Below are 23,529 nucleotides of genomic sequence, written 5' to 3'. Positions count from 1 at the left end.
TTCCAGGTCTTTCTACCCAATCAGCTTGTTCTGGAAACACTTAGAGAAGGCATTGATACATTTTGGGTACCAGGAACTGATTCCTAAAGAGAACTGATATTTCAAGAACATTCTGGGACAGAGTAATTGTAAAGCAGATCACTGTACTGTGGGTGGAACAAGTATTCCTGTGACATACATGAAGGACCTTTGGGTTAAGAGACTCAGATAACAGTGAAATGTCTGATGTATAAGTAACCGTAATCCTTAATAGACCATGACTTTCTCCCAAGCTGTTGGGGCTAGCTTACCTGCTCTGCAGTCAGTGCAATACTGAGGTCAACAGGGATTAGAGAAAAGGGAACATACACACCAGATTTCAAAGTTCTTTCCTCCGGGATCTAGGGGTAAAGAATATTTGACTAAATGTTAAGTATAAAATGCAATAACTGCAAACAAGTGCTAGATTGGTGATAAAAAAAAAGTTATGGGCTAGAGAGATGGCTCAGTGGTTAAGAGCACTGACTGCTCTTCCAGAGGTCATGAGTTCAATTCCCAGCAACCACATGGTGGCTCACAACCATCAGTAATGAGATCTGGTGCCCTCTTCTGGCCTGCAGTCACATATGCAGGCAGAATGCTGTACATAAAATAAATAAATAAATCTTTAACAAAAGAAGTTATGATTTATTTAGAAATAACTAGGAGCAGAAATTTTTATATTATACTGATTTAGATGTAGCAATAAAGCACCCTGATGAAAAGCTGTGACAATCTGCCTTTCTGTTTCTCCACTTCATTCTAATATTTTAAAAATGACCTCGAAGCAGAACTATTTTGAAGCTGGAATTCTGACTTCCATTTTCTTTCTGTTTCTCAGAAAATTCTTTAAAATCTAAGCTCCCTGCCCATATCATTGCCTGTGGGTGTTTCTAATCCCAAGAAGAGTGTATTTTTGCTCATTGATTTTATACCTAAAGACTTGGATATTCGAGTTTGAGATCTGGGTTTCGGCAATAGAAAATTTTGATGAACTGAGGGGTGTTGAGCATCCTTTTGCTGTGAATGTTTTTGCAAGAGTAGGTGTGTGTTCTGCTGTAGTTTTTAATCGAACCATGTTCCAATTAATTGATGTGTGTGTGTGTGTGTGTTATGTGTGTCTGTGTGGTGTGTGTGTGTGTGTGTGTGTGTGGTGTGTGTGGGTGTGTGAATGTGTGTGTGTGTGTGTGTGTGAATGTGTGTGTGTGTGTGTATGTGTGGGGTGTGTTTTTGTATGTGTGTGTGTGGTATGTGTGTCTGTGTGGTGTGTGTGTGTGTAAATGTGTGTGTGTGAATGTGTGTGTGAATATGTGTGTGAATGTGTGTGTGTGTGAATGTGTGTGAATGTATGTGTGTGTGTGTATGAATGTATATGTGTGTGTGTGTGAGTGTGTGAATGTGTGTGAATATGTGTGTGTGAATGTATGTGTGTGTGAATGTGTGTGTGTGAATGTGTGTGTTTGAGTGTGTGTGTGAATGTATGTGTGCGTGTGTGAATGTGTGTGTGTGTGTGTGTGTGTGAATGTGTGCATGTTCTTTTTACTGTAATCTAGGGATCTGGGGATTTCTATTGGTTGTGTGCTTTAGTCATACGAGTGCATGTGAGTATACACAAGTGAGCATCTAAGTCTGTCTTGTTAGTCCAACTGGCCTTCATTGGTTACGTGACCTTGGGAGATTCACCAAGCAGTTTCTGAGATTTGGTTTCTCCTCTGCTCAGTTTGCAGTAGGCTGAGGTGGATGACAGCTTGTTCCTGACAGATAATGGAAGCTTTCTAGAGAATGAGCATACCGTTGTACATCATGGTAATTGATTTATTCTGTTGTTAGTTCATCCACAGAGCTAAGATGGAGTTGGGTTAAGATGAGATTTTATGCTTGCCCTTCAAGTGTAGCCTATGCCCAACGAGTTTGTTTGTTTGTTTGTTTGTCCATCTTGAAGATTTCAAGCTTCCCCCACAATACTGAAATAAGTTTCCCATTTCACTCTAAGAAACATACTTGGAGAGCCAGCTGCATAAACACAGTTCTGGAAAGCCAAGCCCATAGTCTTATAAAAACTCAAGATGGCATATCAGATGGATACTTCTATATTGAAATCAGATTCTCTGTAAGCAGATAGCTCCGAGATTAATCCATCCAGATTAATTTCTTCTTCTCATCTTTATCCAAAAAGGAATGAAAGAGTTCTCGTCCCTTGATATAGAAAGAACAATCCCTATCTTGGGGCACAGGAAGCTAAAATGACGACCCTGTTCATCACTAATTAACTGTCATCACTATGCTGCTTATGTGTCTGTTTTTCCTTTGTAAAATGAATGAAATGGATAAATCCGGAGGCTTTCTCAAATTTTATACTTCCTAAGCTTGAAGAAGAAATAGTAAGCTTGAATCCCAGGTAACTACTCATGCTACTCCAGTTTTCTGAGTCTCTTATTCCCAAGGAATATCTATCCCTTCCTGCACATATTTCCACAGAATGTTTTTATGCTATTCTGGAATGCATACTTAGGGGGCTATTTTTGCTGGCTAATTTAGGTTACACCAGGTTATTGTTATAATCCATCTGGGTGACAATAAGAGTAATAGCCACCATTTACAGAACAAGGGCATGCTGGGAGCTATTCTAAGAACTTCAATATATGAACTCATTCAATACCCATCTCAATGTCAGGAGCTGGGCGTGATGATGCTTATTTTCATAGAAAGGTACATTGAGGCAAAAGGGGGATCTGCAGCATGGACCACTACTACATTAGGATGACACTACTGTCATCTTAATGATGTTATAACCTGGCATCAGTGTGCTGAAGTGTGACCAACAGTAAGCACAGAGAGTGTAAGCAATGATGGGAAGAGGAGGCAGGGTATGCAGTAAAACCCAGGAACTTGGATCCAGGCTGTAAGAGATCTAGGGCCAGTAATTTCTTCAAGCCACTGAAAGTCTGAGTTTTGTCCCCTAGACTAGATTGCTCTCACAATTTGATCTTTGGGATTACTTGCCCTAAAAAAAAGTGCCTATAAATATAAAACCAACACGATGAAATCATTTCTTGTAAAACACGGCTGCCAAGTTAAGATCTGACTTACATTCCCAAGCACATGTGCTGCGGCCGTTTCATGGGGTAACGAGTTGGCTTCCACAAACGATATTTTATTTTTACAGGGCTGGAGCTGAAACAGGAGGCATCATGGGCAGGTAGGGAAATAGCTGACTTCTTCAGAGTCCTTTTTCGAATTGCTTGCAACTGAATTTTCTAGGAACTTTGGATTTAACCATTTGACTCATGTGGGGTTCAGTGGACCGTGCCTGAGGGACTGTGATAGGATGGGGTGAGGGTTTGGGATGATGGTAGGGGAGCCATGGTTTAGGAGAAGGAACAATGGAAGGGAGAAACATGAAGCTTTCATCAGATGGTTTTAAATGTGAGATCTAAATTCTATTCATCAAATTCAGTAGAAAATATTGTGGTTCAAATTTCATAACAGACATCCAAAGCTACCGTTGCATACGGCTGTAGCAGTAACTGAGTTCAGTTCTCAGTACCCTTGCTCAGCTGTTCACAGCCTGTAACTCCAGTTCAGGGATCTAACACCCTTTTCAGGATTCCCTGGGCACCCACACCCTGTGTGCACGAACTCCCATACAAACGCAGACATAGTTAAAAATAAACCTCTGAAACGCACAATGAAGCTAAATCTGATGGTGCATGCCTATAATCCCATCAACTTGGGAGGTAAAGTTAGGAGTTCAAGGTTATCCTTAGCTTCCGAGTAAGCTTGTCAGATTATCCTGGCTACCCAAGACCCTACACCAAAAATGACAAAAGCATAGTTAAATGAAGGTAGGTCAGCTTATCAAAATGATCACCGTTCTCTTCCTTATTTATCATACCCAGATGCCATATTCTTCCTCCCACCCGCTTTTATCCACCCTACCTTTCTTCTGGCATGACTCTGATTTTGCCACTAAAATCAGTCTCCAGGTCACCTTATAGCTAGAGATAAGCATGTAACTCTATTCTGACCAAAATGATTTTTTTAAAAAAATGAAGTTAGCTGAGATTCCTGGCAAAGAAGCACTTTTCTATGAGAGATTAGCTAGTGTAGCTAATTGTGGTGGGAAGACCCACCTTAACCATGGGTGGTGTCAATCCCTAACTACACAGGGCTTCTTGCCCTTAAATATGCATTGTAGTTACACACACACACACACACACACACACACACACACACACACACACACACACACAATCCATGTATCCTTTGACCAACTCCGACTCTGACATCTTATTAATAGGTTGCTTTGGTACCTTTTCCAGGAATATTTACATTTAAAAACTAGCATTAAAATTTCCAGATTTTTAATGGAAACAGCCTTTAAGATACCCCTTAAAAATTTAGAAATCAAACTAAGTTATGACCTCAAATAGTTAAGCTACCAGTTTGTATCTGAGCCCTCGTCCCAGGGCGTATGGGTTGCCTTACCAATCAGAAAGTGAATTAAGCTTGCATAGCCCATCTTTTTCACTAAAGCCATATTTATCTTCAACTGCTGCATGGATGCCCATGAAATGGGTGCCATTGCTGTTTCTACACAGAGGCAAAGAAACGGGAGTAAGCGTGGTTTAAGCATTTGGCCAAGACCAAACTGAGCAAGGTAGAGCTCCAGAGATTGGTCAGAGCCTCGGACCCCATGCTGTGCTGCTCTGATATATGCATTGATCTCATTCCTGTGCTGTGAATGGGGACCTACCTTGGAGTCTTCCTCTATTGTGTTAATCTGATCTTATTCCAGAAGAGAGGGAAAGAAGCTCATGTTGCCATCAACATATTCTTAAAAGTTACTGTTTACCGAACACCTATGCTCTCGCTTGTGGTCCCTAACAGACAAGCTCCTTTGGGGAGAGATAAAAATCACACACATGCAATTGTCTGGGATTTTTGTTGCAGTTTAGGGGACTGAAGAATCACGCTGAAGACAATTCAGATGCCTCCCCTACTATACAAATGATCCAGCCTCCCTGGCTTCTCGGGACGGTCATGGGAAGCAGTGTCTTACCCTTCTACCAGTGAAGTACTAATGTCAGGGCTTTGAGATAATTTGTCCAAGTTTTACCTGGTCAACAGGAAACAGCAGTGGAATTAAACCCAGGTTAATATGAATCCAGATTTGGTGCAGGGTGGTAGGGTTGCCCTCAAGTCTGGTTTTTAATTGCCTTAGAACACACACACACACACACACACACACACACACACACACACACACACACGCATACACCACCACCACCACCACCACCACCACCACCACCACCACCACCACCACCCATTTTATCATTTGGAATCTAATATTTTTACTTGAAATTCAGAAAAATTAAAATAGAAAAGATCTACATTTTTTTCACGGCTTCTGCTGCAATTATAATTTGAACCTTGAAACCTGGACTCTAAATGATTAGATGCCTGCCTGCTAGGACATTTTCACGTTAGAAAATAACACCTCGTTAGCTGCCACAAAAAGACATCTCCGACGCTTGCCTTCCTTTGATTTTGGAAGCTGGGTGCTGGGTTGTTTTGAGGCAGCCATGACCCGACAGGGTTTGTGCTAAGTTAATTCAGTCCAGGGTTTTTCCTGAGCTGCGGATTGTGTCTGGGTGCAAGAGTTCACCTAAATCGTGTCAAACTTTTATAGCATTATACAAATACAAAAAAAATATTGTCTTGAATAAACATTGAGATTAATTTCAGTTCATGAAGTGGGGCCAGGCCCGGGGGCACGCTGGAGACTCTGGGACTTTGAGAAAGTTAGTGTGGCAATAACATTTCCATGGTTGCCCAAGAAATTTTAATTGAAACAGGAATGCAAAGAGCAAAAAGTTATGCTGCTGTTTCTTCCCATAGGAAGCACCTGGAAGAGAAATGAATATATTAAAGCAATTTCCAACATGGAGTTTAAAACAAAGTGAAATGTACCTAGAGAATGATGGCTGGGGTCCTGCTGAGTCCTGCTCGTTAGTAGCTGGGGACCCAGTCAGAGGTGGTGACAGTACTGCTTATGGATGGCGAGAGTCCTGCTCATGGGTGGCCGGGGCCTTTCTCCTGTGCTGTTGTGAATGCATAGCTTCTGTGTTCATTCGGTGCTGTGTAGGATGTTAAATGAAAGTTTTCCTCAATATCCACTTTGTTTCAGTAGAATTTATCAATCAAACATCTTGGTTCTCTTTGTATTTACTTTTCTGTACTTTTACATGCATGGTTTATTTTTTCAATATTTTTTTATTTATTGACTTTACATCCCAATCATAGTCTTCCCTTCCTCTTCTCTTCCCAGTCCTGCCCTCCCGCATTACCACATCTCCTTGGGTACCACCTTGCCCTGGGACTTCAGTCACAACAGGATTAAGCATATCCTCTCCCACTGAGGCCCACCCAGATAGTCCAGTTAGGGGAAGGGGATCCAATAGCAGGCATTAGAGTCAGAGACAGCTTCCGCTCCAATTGTTAGGACATGAAGACCAAGCTGCACAACTGCTACAAATGTGCAGGAGGCCTAGATCCAGCCCCTACATGACCTTTGGTTGGTAATTCAGTCTCTGTGATCCCCCATGGGCCCAGGTTAGTTGAGTCATAGGACTTCTTGTGTTGTCCTTGACCCCTCCAGTTTGCACAATTCTGCCCCCAACTCTTCCACCAGATCCCCAAACACTGCCTGATGTTTGGCTAACTCCTTGATTTGACTGCACACCAATTGTCTATAAATACAAAGGGAAGAGATATTTCACTGTATACTTGATTTTATTGAATCAAATGTCTGTCCTTATGTCAATCCACATTATCTTAATTATTATAGGTTTATTGTAAACTTTTAATTTGGCTTGGTTAATTCCTACACTTGTATTGGTCTTTTTTAGGTTGTTTTATATATTCAAAATCCATGTTCCTAGACCCATCTCCAGGAAGACTTCACAGTTATATCTGCTGCAGAGGCCACCTGCTACCATTGTTACACACCTGCCTCCAACTGCTGGCCTCTCTTCTTCACAAACAATAGGCCCATAGCCTCTGCTCTAAGCTGGTGATACTACCCAGAGGATTCCCTGTCTCAGTTGAACATAAAACCAAAGTAGCCTACCAAACCAGCACACCAGGACACATCCCTGGAAAGACCTCTAACCGTGAAAGCTGCACTGTGAATGATGGTTACAAAAGGGCAGACCTTTCAACATGTAGAAGAATGCAGATCGATCCATGCTTATCACCTTGTACAAAGCTTAAGTCCAAGTGGATCAAGGACCTCCACATCAAACCAGACACACTCAAACTAATAGAAGAAAAACTAGGGAAGCATCTGGAACACATGGGCACTGGAAAAAATTTCCTGAACAAAACACCAATGGCTTATGCTCTAAGATCAAGAATCGACAAATGGGATCTCATAAAACTACAAAGCTTCTGTAAGGCAAAGGACACTGTGGTTAGGACAAAACGGCAACCAACAGATTGGGAAAAGATCTTTACCAATCCTACAACAGATAGAGGCCTTATATCCAAAATATACAAAGAACTCAAAAAGTTAGAGCAAAGGGAGACAAATAACCCTATTAAAAATGGGGTTCAGAGCTAAACAAAGAATTCACAGCTGAGGAATGCCGAATGGCTGAGAAACACCTAAAGAAATGTTCAACATCTTTAGTCATCAGGAAATGTAATCAAAACAACCCTGAGATTTCACCTCACACCAGTGAGAATGGCTAAGATCAAAAACTCAGGTGACAGCAAATGCTGGCGAGGATGGGAGAAAGAGGAAGACTCTCCATTGTTGGTGGGGGTTGCAGACTGGTACAACCATTCTGGAAATCAGTCTGGAGGTTCCTCAGAAAATTGGACATTGAACTGCCTGAGGATCCAGCTATACCTCTCTTGGGCATATACCCAAAGATGCCCCAACATATAAAAAAGACACGTGGCTCACTATGTTCATCGTAGCCTTATTTATAGTAGCCAGAAGCTGGAAAGAACCCAGATGCCCTTCAACAGAGGAATGGATACAGAAAATGTGGTACATCTACACAATGGAATATTACTCAGCTATCAAAAACAATGACTTTATGAAATTCGTAGGCAAATGGTTGGAACTGGAAAATATCATCCTGAGTGAGCTAACCCAATCACAGAAAGACATACATGGTATGCACTCACTGATAAGTGGCTATTAGCCCAAATGCTTGAATTACCCTAGATGCCTAGAACAAATGAAACTCAAGACGGATGATCAAAATGTGAATGCTTCACTCCTTCTTTAAAAGGGGAACAAGAATACCCTTGGCAGGGAAGAGAGAGGCAAAGATTAAAACAGAGACTGAAGGAAAACCCATTCAGAGCCTGCCCCACATGTGGCCCATACATATACAGCCACCCAATTAGACAAGATGGATGAAGCAAAGAAGTGCAGACCGACAGGAGCCGGATGTAGATCGATCCTGAGAGACACAGCCAGAATACAGCAAATACAGAGGCGAATGCCAGCAGCAAACCACTGAACTGAGAACGGGACCCCCGTTGAAGGAATCAGAGAAAGATCTGGAAGAGCTTGAAGGGGCTTGAGACCCCATATGTACAACAATGCCAAGCAACCAGAGCTTCCAGGGACTAAGCCACTACCTAAAGACTATACATGGACTGACCTTGGACTCTGACCTCATAGGTAGCAATGAATATCCTAGTAAGAGCACCAGTGGAAGGGGAAGCCCTGGGTCCTGCTAAGACTGAACCCCAAGTGAACTAGACTGTCGGGTGGAGGGCGGCAATGGGGGGAGGTGGGGAGGAACACCCATAAGGGAAGGGGGGAGGGAAGGGATGGTTGTCTGAAACCAGGAAAGGGAAAAAACACTGGAAATGTATATAAGAAATACTCAAGTTAATAAAAAAAAAAAAAGTTTGAAAAAAAAAAAAAAAAAAGGCAGACCTTTGTGACTTGCCAAAGGAACACGATTTCCTAGCAACACATTGTAGACTAAAGTGGTAAAATTTTAAAAATAATACACACTCAATGTTCTTAAGAATAAAAAAAGAGCAGCCAGGAAGTTACACCAAAAATTCTATCTTTCAGAACTAAAGGAGAAATGAAGAGATTCTAAGACCATTTACAATCCCAAACATATTTTAGAATCTTAGTCAATTTCAATACTTTGGGCTGTGCATTTGATTGGAATTGTTCATAAGTCAACTTGGAGAATTTATTTCTTGGTTATGACTACCACAATACATACCGCAAGCATAGATTTAAAAAAATTATTTTAGGCATTCTTATTTTTTCAGCAATTCCTATGATTAAAACGTAGAATGCTATCCACGGGCTCGTGTGTTTATACACATGGTTCCTCGCTGCTGGGGCTCTTTTGGGAGGTTGTATAATAATCAGAGAATTTCTGATTGACAGAGGTAACCTTTGGGAGTGGGTCTTACAGCTTGTACCCGTTTCCTGTCCAGTTACCTTCTGACCGAGTTCTTATCTGCACATCGATTGCATCAGGCTTTCTGCTACATCCTCCTTGCTATGCTAGGCTCTAACTCTCAAGCACAGATGCTGAAATAAGTCCTTTTACTCTCTTGCTTTGGCTGTCAGATATTCAATCCCATTAGGAGAAAAAAGAGAGAAATATTTTGTAAGTTTTAGTGTGAGTCACCCTGTTGCTATATCAGAATACCCAAGGCTGAGAGCCTACGAAGGAAGTGTGCATGCTTCTTGATTCCAGCGACTGGTGGGTCCAAAGAGCCTGTGATGATGGTGTCTTGGCTGCTGACAAACATGGCAGAAGAACAGAAAAACAATCAGCTTTGCCCTTCTGCTCTCAGAAGAACAGAGTTACTTTCCAAACCAGCACAGACTCTTTAAACTCCTGCCAGCAAGTCCAGTTCTCTCCCAGGGGGCCCTACTTAGCTAGTATATGGAAAACCAGTTCAGTGGACAAGTGGTTTGACTCTTCCCAGAGTTCAGCCTTTGGTGTTTTCCCAAATAAAGTATCACCTCACCTTTAGACACTCACTTTTTTTTTTTCCTTTATGCTGTTTTGGTTTTTGTACCATGTTTTTCCTTATTTTTTTCCTTACCATACTAGAGAGAATTGGCATGACAGCATTGTCAGAAACATAAAACAAGCCAATGTTTTGGTTGCCAACATAAAAGAAACACCAAATGTTTAAGCAGTGAAGATGCATTTTTCTATAAAGGTGTGAACTTTCCATTAGGGTTAGACATGGCCTACTAAATAAAATTGACTTATTTTCTTTCCAATTGTTATCAACAAAGTATATGTAAATTTCTAGAATAAATGAATATTCCTTTCAGTGTTTTTGAGGCATTGGCCCAGTCTATAACCCAGGCTGGCCTTGAACTTAAAACAACCCCTCGGCTTTCATCTCACAATTATAGGTGTGAAGTAAAACAGGGATTTATTTATGTTTACTCTCGTCTGCTCTTCGTAGTCTATAGTTTAAAGTAAATACAGTTATTTGAACGTGTGTTGGAGCTTGTGTCTGTAGCTGCTTTTGCCCTAGTAACTTCACTGTGAGAGGACTGTTCGTCACTGATTTATTTGAGTTTAGAATTCCTCAAGGTTAGCCTTTCCTTCTAGACTCAACGTTAGCTCCGAATGTTAACTATTTATCCTAAAATTTCAAATTGCCTATTTTCAGCATTACTTTGGAGTACATATTATTATTGTTATTCCTCTTACTCTGGGCATTGAACCAGATATATGTCTTCAGAAAAACAGTATCTTAGTTAATTTTATTGAGCTGCCTTGTTAAGACTCACTAGTTCTGTCTTCCTCTCCAAATGCATACAGTAAAGCCCAGGACCTAAGGTGTCTGTTATAGCCTTGGAAGACACTTTATAGCCTTGGAAGAAGTCAGAGAGGAGATGCCAATCCTTCAACCATTGGAAGACACAGCTAGAATATGGCATCCATGCAGAATGGACTCACTCTTGACACTAAGACCTCTTCATCTTGTTCCTAAACTTCCCAGCCCTCTTTACCTGTGCTGAATAAATTTCCATTCTTTATGAATGATATAGTATAAAGAAACTTATTTTAGAAGCCCAAATAAGAGACGGTCTCTAAGAAAAGAATTGAGGTTAAATGAGTTCCTGGTGTAAGGTCTTAACCAGATGAGACTGTTGTGCTTAAATGAGACACATTAGGGCCTTTCCTCTTCTCCAACCTCTTTCATTTCCTCTCTCTTCCCTTCCATTCTCCCTTCTTTCACCTTTTCCTCTCCTCCTCCTCACATACATGCATTAAGGGAAGGCATATGAAGATATAATGTTAAAGTATTTGCCTCAAATCAGGAGAAAAGCCCTCACTCAGCAGAAGCAAACCAACTGGAATACTGTTCAGATCTGTGAGAAAGTTTTTGTTGCTTAAGCTTCCCAGTGTCAAGTATTTTGTTATAATTCTTTAGCTGATAATGCACAGCCTAGGAGAAACCAGCAGAAACTTTTTCCACACCTGTAGCATTGTGAGTCCTGCTTGGGTTGTTAATGGGTGAGTTTTGCTACTCAGAGTTGAGATTCCTTGCTTTGCTTCAGACTGCATTGGTTTTGCTGAAGATTGCTCTGTTAATACAGGTCTTTTCTCAGTGCCCTCAGCTCCCAGATGAAGCCTCTCTTGTGCTGCTACTCTGTCATAGGGAAATATCATTCATGATGAGATTAAATATTTAGTTAAGAAGTTTCTGAGCAGCACTGAAAGACCAGTTTAGTTCTTCCTGGTGGTTCATAGTCAAGTGAGAAAATGAATAAATTGACTGAAAATGAATTGTTATCCTAAAAGGGAACCAAATTAAAGAATTAGAAAATTCCCAGCCTTGTCTATATTCAGGAGAAAAACCACATAACTGGAAATGAACATTGAGAGGATGTCTGTGCTTTTCTTTACTGTTTGATGGACTCATGTGTTACAGGCTGGTCTCTTCCTTACTTGGTATAAGAGAAATGACCTTGCTGTCTGGCCCTCTTCTCATCATGCCTGGCCTGAACTTTTGCTATAGAGAATACTATGTTCATTAACCATGTCCTATAGCCAGAGATGACAAGAGAAGCAATACAGAGAAGGAGCGATATCAGCAATTTCTGATACTGCCAATCTGAAGCGATGAGGAGATAATGAATGAGAGGAACTGAAGGGAAGGTAGTAATGACATTGATCCCACTAACTGAATGAAGATAGAGCTTGGTCTTGTTTTCAAAGAGAATGTTTCCTTAGGGATTGAGAGACATAAGGTTTCCAAAATGGTAGCGTATATTCATGGGAGCTGCGAGGGCTGGTCATCCAGGAACTTCATGGGTAAATCTCTGACCAGGCCAGGATTTTTTTCTGAAACAAACTGGAAAATATCTAACTTTCACTTGTGACTCTATTACTGAGGAACTCCCTTCATAAAGTAGCAACCCAAAAGAAATAGGCTAGACCTTTCTAAACAAATAATGCATTTCCTTAATTTCATTTACACCAACTCTGCAGTAGACTTAGTGGCTGATTTTTAGACACAGTTCCTGTTGAATGTCTTCATAGACAAATTCTTCTGCTTCCACTAAATTGCCCTCTACTCATCCAAGGGTCTCTAAGCATAGGTATTAGGCATGAAAAATATGAAGAATGGAACTAAGCAGAAAACTCAGCTCATAAATATGGAAACCTCCTAATAGCAGTAGGAATCACAGGCATTCCTAGGTAATGGGTATCTAAAATACCCTTCTACATGTAGTGCAGTTTTAAGGCACCAACCACTATCTTATTGGTATATTTTTTGTACCCTTGGAAGACCCGTGACCTATACCTTTGAAGGCATCCAGAGTTAGAAAGCCAGGCTGGAGTCCAAGGCTTTTGTCATGCCTTGTGTTCTTCTTGGAGACTGTCATTCGCCTTATAGTTCAGTTGCTGAAATGGCAAGAGATAATTAAACTGATGTTTTTCTAAGCTTTTATATTCCTCTGGAAATGAACATTATAGAATATATATATACATATATGTGTGTGTGTGTGTCTGTATATATATATATATGTCTCTCTCTCCAGAGAGAGAGAGAGAGAGATGGATATATAGATATAATTTAGCGTAGGCCAAACTCTAGGTGGAGAATACTCATTGCTTTCATTGCTTTAGGTTTTGGAAGTGAGAGGATTTGGGAGGGTTTGGGGACAGGAAGTACATGGTCTTGTCTTTCCTTAATGTATAACTTTGACACATTACAGAACACAGTGTTTCTCACCTGAGTACACCGGCAATATTTTCTGTTTCGAGAGATTGAAACATAAAGTACATATATACTATGGAACCCAACTCTAAATTGTCAGCCATTGCTTTTTCACCTCTTTACTTAATTGTTAATTACAAGGCTATATGCAGTTATAAAGCTGGAAGGAATGTTGAAGATCTATGAATGTTATGTGAGCCATATGTAAGCAATCCAGAAAATACTGAGCTTTGTCTAATTCACATAGATGTAGACTCAAGACCCTAGTACAGACTGGACATACAACCAGAGCTGATGTCTGCGTTTTGCTATAAACGGTAATGTGTCAACGTTATACATCAAGGAAAGACAAGCCCATATACAGCTGTGGCCTGCATCAGTGCTACCATGACATTGCTGTTTTCATGATGCTTATAAGAAATCCGTGTATGCTTCACAGGGCCAGCACTCTCTCAGCCATCCAGCTGCCTCTCTGTACATTGTGCCTCCAACAAGCCATTCTTGTTCTATCATTTGCTGACCCAGCCCTTTACCTCCAGGCCGTTCCCTCTGCCCAGATAGGAAGCCTGCAGCACACATCAGGGCAAAACCCTTTGCTTTAAGGCAGCGGGTTCAGATTCCAGGAGATGGAGAAAGAGAGACAAAGGGGCAGAGGTTCCACAACAAAGGCCAGACTTCCACCAATTCTAAGGAGAAAACATTCTTTCTTTGTCTTCGGGGACACGTGCGCGAGCTTTCTGTCTAAACCAGACTCAGGAGGCCAAATAGCAGGAAAATGAAGACTTAATAAATTCTGCTTTCAGAGGTGTGACTATAAAATTAACGAATGAGTCACACCCTACTGTTTAGTCTATGAAACAAGGATCGACTTTTCTTTTGTTTCTTTTTCTCTCTTTCTTCCCAGAGGAACACAGATGATTTAAGAAGCCTTCCAACACCGCATACCTAAAATAATAAAGCAATTTAGAAGGGAAAAGAAATCTACTGTAGTTGTAAACCCCCACAAGGCTCCATGACTGTGGCGAATTCCGTCCTCTCTCTCTCTAAATCAGAGCTAAGCGCTGCACAGAAATGTTTACCTTTGTCTGATCTCTAATTCCTTAAATTTATGTGGAATCATGCCCAGATGCTCTGGAAACAAGCCTGGAAAAGCCTGGCATTTTAATTGATCCCAGAGCTTCTCGCTGCACAGCTCCTGCTGAGCTGAAGTCTGCTGCTTACTCCAGAGTCTCTGCCTGGTTGCCTAGCCACCGGCAGCTGGCCAATCAAGGTGTTCATACACAGGGAGGGAAGTAACCAATCAATTTTTTAATTTCCTTCTGTAAACCGGAGTGAATCAGGGTGGATTTAAAATCTCATTAGTCAAAAGTAAGACGTATAGTACTCATTTTAACACATGTATTAGTTGAATGCATTGAGCGCTTAGTGATGAATTCAGATGAGTATTTGGAAGCTCATTGCAAAGAAGCCAAAATCACGAAACTTTTTTTTTTTTTTTTTTTTTTTTTGGTTCTTTTTTTTCGGAGCTGGGGACCGAACCCAGGGCCTTGCGCTTCCTAGGTAAGCGCCTACCACTGAGCTAAATCCCCAGCCCCACGAAACTTTTTAAGATCGTAATCATCAGCTGAGTAGTTCAATACAGGTATGGAATTTCAATACCGTGGAGTCCTCCCCACAAACTACCACTGTCTTCTTCAAAACAAGTTTATTGTAAAGACTGCCTTGTAGAGACCGTGGGGGTTCTCACTTCCAAATTATGCCAATTTGGTAAGTGGCACCATATCTTAATTTGCCATCACTACCCAATTTACACAATTGTGCCATTAACTATGTTGTCACTGCTGCTATTGTTCAAATCCTTTCTTCCTCTGTTTCAGCCGATTTCCGCATTCTCATGGTCTTTACACCGGTCCTTTGATGGTTTCCCCACTGGGTTTTGTGCCAGTCTCTAGTCTCCCATCTTTTAGCCAATGCTATAAATTTCAGATATTATTATGCTACTTCTCGTCTGGAATATTTACTTAAGTGAGACAGACCCGGATAGCTATTTCCACTTAATAATTGGACTATTCCTGTGTCTGTCTGTCTCTCCACCTGTAAAGATAGGGGTGTCCAGATGACAGAAAATAATATGCATCATAGCTAATCTGATTCACTGTGTAGGTTGTGTGCATTATGTGTCGTACATCACCTGCCATTTTTATTTTCATTACTCTTATTTCACGGATTCTCTTCACCTTAGAAGGTAATTTCATGATCCTTCATGGTCTGAGATTCTGGACATATTCTCAACCTTCCTTGTTTCCAATATTATTTATCTTACACCTCAACCCTCTCCCCATATGCCCACAGCTATTTACAGATCATTCAGTTTCAGATGTATTCTGGTATACAGATTCATGTGGCATGTTACTGATTCTTCGGAACCCAAATTCCATTGTATTTTGCTACTGGATAGGAACCATGATCAGTCACCTCAGAGAACCACTCTCCATGTGCTTGAATAACTGCCTAGAGTAGCTACTTAATGAGTGAAGCCTGCACCTTGGGGATCATCGAGTGTGCATTTGTTACTCTGTTGTTAGTGTTTCATATGTTAGTATGGTAGAGGGATCTGTTGAGAGTCTTGGGTTATTCTACTGAAACAGCTTTCTTTCCTTTCTATCTGTGCTCGTCAAAGATGGTGGTTAAATAGTACAGTGTACTCCATTAGGAAAATGGGACTGAGAAGCAGGTCCAGACATTGGATATGTAATTTTCAATAAATTCCAGGAAGTTCCTCCCAAGGCTTCTGTATCCTTCTTTGTAATAAAATAGGTCAGGTCAGTGTATTTTGAGAGTTCACCATGTGGTCAGGTTCTGTGTGTCAATGCTGAAGGTATAATGTTGATATTGACCAGTGATTATATTTAAAATAGGAGAATCAGTAAAATGTCAGTGTTATATGAATAAATATGCCATAATAAATTTGGAATTGAGTGACCTTCAAAGAGTTGTGGGTACATGGGGAGGGGAAATCTGGGGTATAAGACAAATGGTATTGGGAACAAGGAAGGTTGAGATGGAGTCCAGATTCTCAGACGATGTCAGCTCATGAAATTACCATCTAAGGTTAATGAAGAAGAGAATTTATCAAATAACAGTAATGAAAATAAGAGTAGCAGAAGATGTACAATATATATACAACCTACATAGTGAATCAGATTAGATACTGAGAATATTGTATTATATTTCCATTTATATGTTTGGATTAGTGAATTTAGTAATAATCGGGATTGCCTTTTGTTTTCATCTCAAGTTCAATAATATAAACATTTCTTATGGTACTACAATAAACTTTACTCTGTGTGTGTGTATATGCGTGTGCGTGTGTGTGAGAGAGAGAGAGAGAGAGAGAGAGAGAGAGAGAGACAGAGACAGAGACAGAGACAGAGACAGAGACAGAGACACAGAAAAAGGCACACAGAGAAAGGCACACCGAGACAGACAGACAGACAGAGACACTAACAATGACAGAGGAAGAGATACAAAGTCTCACTGTAGTCTTAGCTGGCCTCCAGGAATATGTGGCAATCTTCCCGTCTCAGCTGTCTCAGTGTTTGGGTGACAGGTCTGGGGCACCAGACATAGCTCCTAAAATGGGCATTCAAAGTACGATTTTTGTATCTTTAAAAAAATTTATAAATGTAAAAAAATTTTTAAAAATGTATAGATGACATCAGTTTAAACAAGGACTCTGGTGGTATCATGGGAGAGAACAGGCAAAATGGAGGGTAAACAAGGCGAGGTCTTGCTCTTCACAAAGCTTCTGTCAGTGTGAGAACACACATTCTACATCTGTAGACTCATACTGTAGTTTCATACTAAGACATACTGTACACTTTATATTTCACATGTGTGCAGATTCAAAATGCAATGAATGCTCTTGCATGCTGAACAAATTTCATGGCACATTTTAGTAGAATCCTATCATTTATTTCAGAACCACATAATTCTACGTTTTCTGAAAAGCTGAATAAAATACAACATAATTTTCTCAAAGAAGAAATTCTGAAGCCACATTAAACTGACTTGGGGTTATCGATTACTTTAAATGTTTGGAAATTTTCATGTTAGCTCCATAGCTCCTAAGCCCTAGGTCAGACTAACAGTGATTGTATTTTCAAGATCGCAGCATGAACAGAGGTTGAAAGGCCATATCAGCAGGATCCCTTTTGCATTTATTACTCTAGGGTAGACGATATATGGGTATCTTAATGTTCTGTGTGTTATAACACTGAGGAAATAATTTAGGTGAGTATATTCATCTTTTCAAGTACCAATTTCTCACCTTTACATAATACTATGATAACAGTAACTAGCTCATGAAGTTGTTTAGAAGATTATATAATGCCATCTCATCAAAGCACTGGATACTCTGCTTGGAAAATAGAGTCCCTTAGGAAATACAGCATTTTGATCTTTATGGGAAAGGGGATCATGATCCCAACTGCACACAACCATGGCACTGATGCTTGCAACAATTTCAGTGCTGTGAACCACATCCAGGGCACTTTTTAGCCATTTGTTCTTGTCCTCATTTTGTCACAACTGGCATGGCTGCCCTTGCCTCAGAGACATGCTAGCTTGCTGGAAGCATCTGAGGTCAAATAAATGGAGAAGGGAATGAGATGCTTGCCAAAGGAATGAGTGCTGCCTTCATTAGCTGCTATTAGATGCAGTTTGCCATCAGCGCACAAGCTGGCCCTGCTCAGTGTCGAAGAGCTGAAACCCTCACATAATAGCTGACCTTACCTCCAAATGGCTACAGGGTTTTCATTCAGACACAAATCAAATTTGGAGGCACACTCCCTAGAGAATTGCTACCAGCTATGCAGCAGCGATAGACGCAAGAGCAAAGGGCACAAGGCCAGAGTCTATGAGCTACTGTGGGCTGAGCCTGGGCAACCTATGAATTGCTGTAGGCTAAGTCTAAGGAATCTATGTCTGGAGCCCAGTTAGACCAGGACATGTAAGATGGGCTGACAGAGGGTAGAGGGCATGAGATACTTGTAACAATCAATCCTTGTGAGTAGTAGAGAATAAATAATATTTCTAAATGATAATATGGGAGTTTTTCAATATAAGTTTATGGCTGTTTGAATGCATCTGTGGTTGAACGAGTCCCTGGCTAGAGGCAAAGAGCATCTTCTCTCTTTAGAAGCATCAATAGCTTTACTTATTAGACTTACTGTATGTTGTGTGTCATTATACATACCCAAAATTCAACCATTAGCATGATACAATGGCTTTCAAATAATTCTTAAGTAGGAAAGGGTGTGGATTTGTAATTTTGAACCAACATGACTAGTGCATATGTCCTAGTTGTGCTGAGTAGAAGTGACGCTAGGAAAAACTATTTTTGACTGGAGGGTTGGGAAGAGAAAGGACAGTAAGATTCAGTAAGGAATTTCCTTGAATTGGGTTTTGGAAAGTGACAAATGAGACCAACAGGGCAGTACACTCCAGGCAGAAGAACTAGCATTTACATTCACATGTACGGTGGGGAGAACACAAAAGAGGCCCATGGAGAAAAGACACAGATATTAAAGGGAAGGTTGGAAAGGACTTGGACACTCTCTAGAAAGAGAAAAGAACCATTTCTGGTAAGTCAACAGAGCTGTCATTTGTTCAGGCCTCTGGGTTTGGCTCACACCATCAACAGTATCTCTCTGGCTGTTCTGCAATACAGAGCATGGTCTCTGCTTCAGAAAGTTGCTGTCTTAGTTATAGGTCTTTATTTTATTTTATTTTATTTTGGGGTGCAATGAACTTTATTGATGGTATTCAAGAGAGTAGGGAGAGCTCCCTTGGCCCCTCCTGTTATTATGGGGGTCTGGGATGGAAATTGTGAGGGAGATGCTCAGTGTTGGGGGCTGAGTTGGGATGGGGACTCCTCAGCAACTGAGGGCTTCTCTATTTCTCTCAAGTATCCTTGCTGGGCTGGGTAGTCCGGGATTTCTTACTTCTTGGAGGTCATGTATGCTACAAGGTCCACCACCCTGTTGCTGCAGCTATATTCATTGTCATAAAGCTGTAGCTTTACAAAATTGTCATTCAGAGCAATGCTAGCCTGAGCATCAAAGGTAGAAGCGTGGGAGTTGCTGTTGAAGTCACAGGAGACATCCTGGTCCTCAGTGTAGCCCAGGATGCCCTTTAGTAGGGGCTCCGATGCCTGCTTCATCACCTTCTTGATGTCATCATACTTGGCAAGTTTCTCCAGGCAGCATATCAGATCCATAACAGATACATTGGGGGTAGGAACACAGAAGGTCATGTCAGTGAGCTTCCTGTTCAGCTCTGGGATGACCTTGCCACAGCTTTGGCAGCACCAGTAGATGCAGGCATGATGTTCTCTGCTGTCCAATGGCCATCATGACACAGCTTTCCAGAGAGGTCATTGACAGTCTTCTGAGTGGCAGTGATGGCATGGATAGTGGTCACATGGTCTTACACGATACCAAAGTTGCCATGGATAACCTTGGCCAGAAGGGCTAAGCAGTTGGTAGTGCAGGATGCATTGCTGACAATGTTGAGTGAGTTGTCATATTTCTCCTGGTTTACACCCAACACAAACATGGGGGCATAGGCCGAAGGGGCAAAGATGATGACTCTTTTGTCCCAACCCATCAAGCGAGTCTTAGCATTCTCAGTGGTGGTGAAGATGCCAGTTCACTCCACAACATACTCAGCACCAGCATCACCTCATTTGGTGTTAGCAGGATCTCGCTCCAGGAAGATGGTGGTGGGCTTGCCATTGATGACAAGCTTCCCATTCTCAGTCTTGACTGTGCCATTGAATTTGCCATGGGTAGAGTCATACTGGAACATGTAGACCATGTCTTTGAGGTCAATGAAGGGGTCATTAATGACAACAGTCTCCACTTTGCCAGATGCAGAGCAAAAGGGAGCCCTGGTAACCAGGTGCTCAATATGGCCAAATATATTCGCACCAACCTTCACCATTTTGTCTGTGGGACAAGGCTGGCACTGCATGAGAAGATATGGCTGTCTCTGGAACAGGGAGGAGCAGAGATCCACTATAGGTCTTTATATACCTCGCTAGGCTAGGAAACCCTTGATGTGAGCAATCACATTTAAACTTTAAAGTCCCTCTGTCATGTCCTCTGTCTTTGGAAGTTCCTTTCATTCAAAATTTAAGAGGGCATGACTTCATCCATTCATTCATTCATTCATATACATGTTAATTGAATAGCCATCTATCACCCCCAAAGAAGCGAGTACTGGGATAATTAGTATCATTCATTCTAACTCTCTCCTGTCTTCTCTATCTGTAAAGAATCTATGGTAGAAAGATCTCACTTGTGCACTTACAAGGATCAGTTGGAACTTGAGAGTAAATTTGAGAGCCATGTACTCACTGAAGAACACTGAAACAACTCACACGTCAAGACTTTCACAGCAAGTTGGCCATTGACCATAACATCTCAATTCACTTCCTACTTCAAACTGAACTTTTAAATCTTTACTTTTGGACCAAAGTATGCATTTCAACTTTCAAATATAGATTATGAAAGTATGTATTATACATTCATGGCAATTAGCCTTACATGAAAATTAAGGTGGGGATGAAAAGGTAAAATTTGATATGTTAATAAACTTTCCAGATTCAATGACTCTTGATCACTTCAGGATGGAAAAAACACAAGATACATAATGAATATTTAAAAGAATTTTGAAAAACAGTATAAATGTTAATATATAAGAATCATCTATTCCTAAGTTGTACGTGTTGATAGACTCCTGTAGCACTCAGGAGACAGAGCAGGGTAACTGGTCATTTGAAGCTTTCCTGGGCTACATAATGAGGCTATGTATTCAAAACTACAAACCCAAACAAGGTAAGAACTTGTTCTCTCTTCTCTAGGTGATATTCAAAGCATATTGGTTGCTATTTTGAAAGCATGGTGGGAGTATGACCAACACTGTGTGGAACAGGATCCTCACATATTTCCTGTGGTACTTATCTTCTCATTTCTGATAGCATTTGTGTTATTGAAAGTCTCTCTTTTCTATGAGAGACATGCAGTTGCCATGTCCATAGAACCAGGAGCTTTTCTGATACCTAAATATGGCCATGAGATGGCCCACTCACTGATGGAATTCAGTGGGCAACTGAGGAGAGTACAGTCAGCTTAGGGAACAGTTTTACTTATGTTAAGACATGCTATTATCACTTGCTAATACAGTCTAAAACCACTTTTGTAACTATTTCTTCAGGCCATATATTAATAATGGCTTCAAAGGCCCAAGGTAATAGACAGTTATTTGGGTGAAGAAATTGAAAACACATTCCAAAAAGACTGCATTGGTTCAGTAAAAACAGTTTCGTGCTAGCTCTTAGATTTTTATATTATACCTGTTTTATCACTTTTCTCTAGTTAAAATTTTATCTTGTTGAAGTTAGTGTCCATACTCTTAAAAGGCAACATGGCATTATAACCACATGAGCTAAGAAGAAGCCAATAATCTATATTATACATAACGATTCATGTATGTGTAACTCCAGACTCTGTGGACCTGATACTGTCCATCTACAGTACCCATACTGTCCTATGTAACATACAATGCAAAACACATCACACACACAGACACACACACACATATACGTTATAAATATAAATATATGCTAAAGTTCATAAAACTAAACCAATTGTGAAACTATACTTCTCACCCTGTCATATACACCATAAAACCATTCCGTACATGGGTCTAATATCTAAATAAAAAAATTAGTAATATTTGTGTTTTGTCAGTTCCAAAAATCAGTTAAATATTACTATAAAATACACATGCTGATAATTCTACTATGCAGCAGATATTCAACATGTTAGAGTGACTATAATTAAAGAAAGGGGGCTTTTAAAGATTGTAATTATTATAATTTCATTTTCCCTATCTTTGATTTTTACTGGAAAAAATGTTAGAAGCTATGGTGAAGAGGTTTTGTAGCTTTCAGTGTGGAAGGAGTGAGTCCCACAGTGGTCATATTGTGTTGAAGGTCTTTCTGCTCTGTGAATTTTACAGTCTTATATCAAATACAGATTGCTGCCCAGGCAAAGAAAACATACAAAGTTCTCACTCTCCATCGAGAGAGAATCCAAGTTAATCCAAGTGTGAAGGCCAATGTCACAGCTGAAATAGAAGTCAAGAGGGCGGCTTTGAATATAATTAACCCATGACAGTTTCTCTCAGATCCAAAACCCAAACCCCTAAAAGAAGAGTTTTCTCAAAGGTGGGAAGATGAAAATAAAAGGTTTCTGGAATTGGGCTTTGAGCCCAAAGCAGTGGATTTACCACTGAGTTATAGTTATACAGAACTTTGACCATCAAAGAAAAGATTTCAGAGATGACGTCATAATTACACGAACCTCTCTGAAACTATTTCTATGTAACTGTAATGTTCTTTCATTCTTCTTTGTAGTGTTTTGGGGGTGAGGGACACTCTGCCACAGCAGTGTAGAGATCCGAGGACAGTTCATGGAGTTGATGGCTCTCTCTTTTCACATTTTCATGGTTATCAGTGAATGGCTTATCAGACCTCCAGGCTTGCCCAGCAAGCACCATTATTTGCTGGACAATCTCACATGGAAATTATTATTATAAAGAGAAAAGGAGAGTTTCAACAGAGCCATTTCAGACCTTCATCCTTTAAAGCAGCCTTCTGGATTGCAGAGCTATTCTTTTTGCTGACTCCTGCTAACATTACCAATCATGGCATGAGAAAAATACCAGCATGAGTTGTTTACATTTAACATTGCATATCAAGCTGTGGATATCGGTTCTAGTATGGATGCTTCTTTCTTAGAAGACTGTAAGTTTGCCAGGTGCAATGCAGAAGATCACGAAATAAAACCCAGATGAGAAAATCTCTTTGGTTGTGTGTTTTTTTTTTAATACATGTATTAAAATACACATTTCTGTTATAAAAACCCATATTATTTACTTCCTGGCAAAGCCCACATGCTTCATACTCTTCTTACTTACCATTTTCCATTACGAGCACAATGCTATCAATGGACAGAGGAGAAAACAACTATCTAGGGAATGCCAACCATTGTCTTCAACCGTTTACGATCATGCTCAAACCTGGACTTGGAGAAGAATTTCCTGAAATATGTTATGACACTCTTAACTCTTTAGAGTTCTGGGCAGTGATGTTTAGTAACCAAAACACTCTAGAAAAGTCTTCAT

The 23,529-nt window shown here is 40.5% G+C and overlaps 1 pseudogene; it reads right to left on the bottom strand.

Moving 5' to 3' along the window:
- Positions 1-19,276: 19,276 nt before the first annotated feature.
- On the bottom strand, positions 19,277-20,280 carry LOC116893289 (annotated as a pseudogene).
- Positions 20,281-23,529: the final 3,249 nt, after the last annotated feature.

This window comes from Rattus rattus, chromosome 2 (genome assembly GCF_011064425.1).
Source record: "Rattus rattus isolate New Zealand chromosome 2, Rrattus_CSIRO_v1, whole genome shotgun sequence".
NCBI lineage: Eukaryota > Metazoa > Chordata > Mammalia > Rodentia > Muridae > Rattus > Rattus rattus.
Note: the sequence above shows the minus strand (reverse complement) of the source record. Positions and strands in the feature narration are given on the sequence as shown.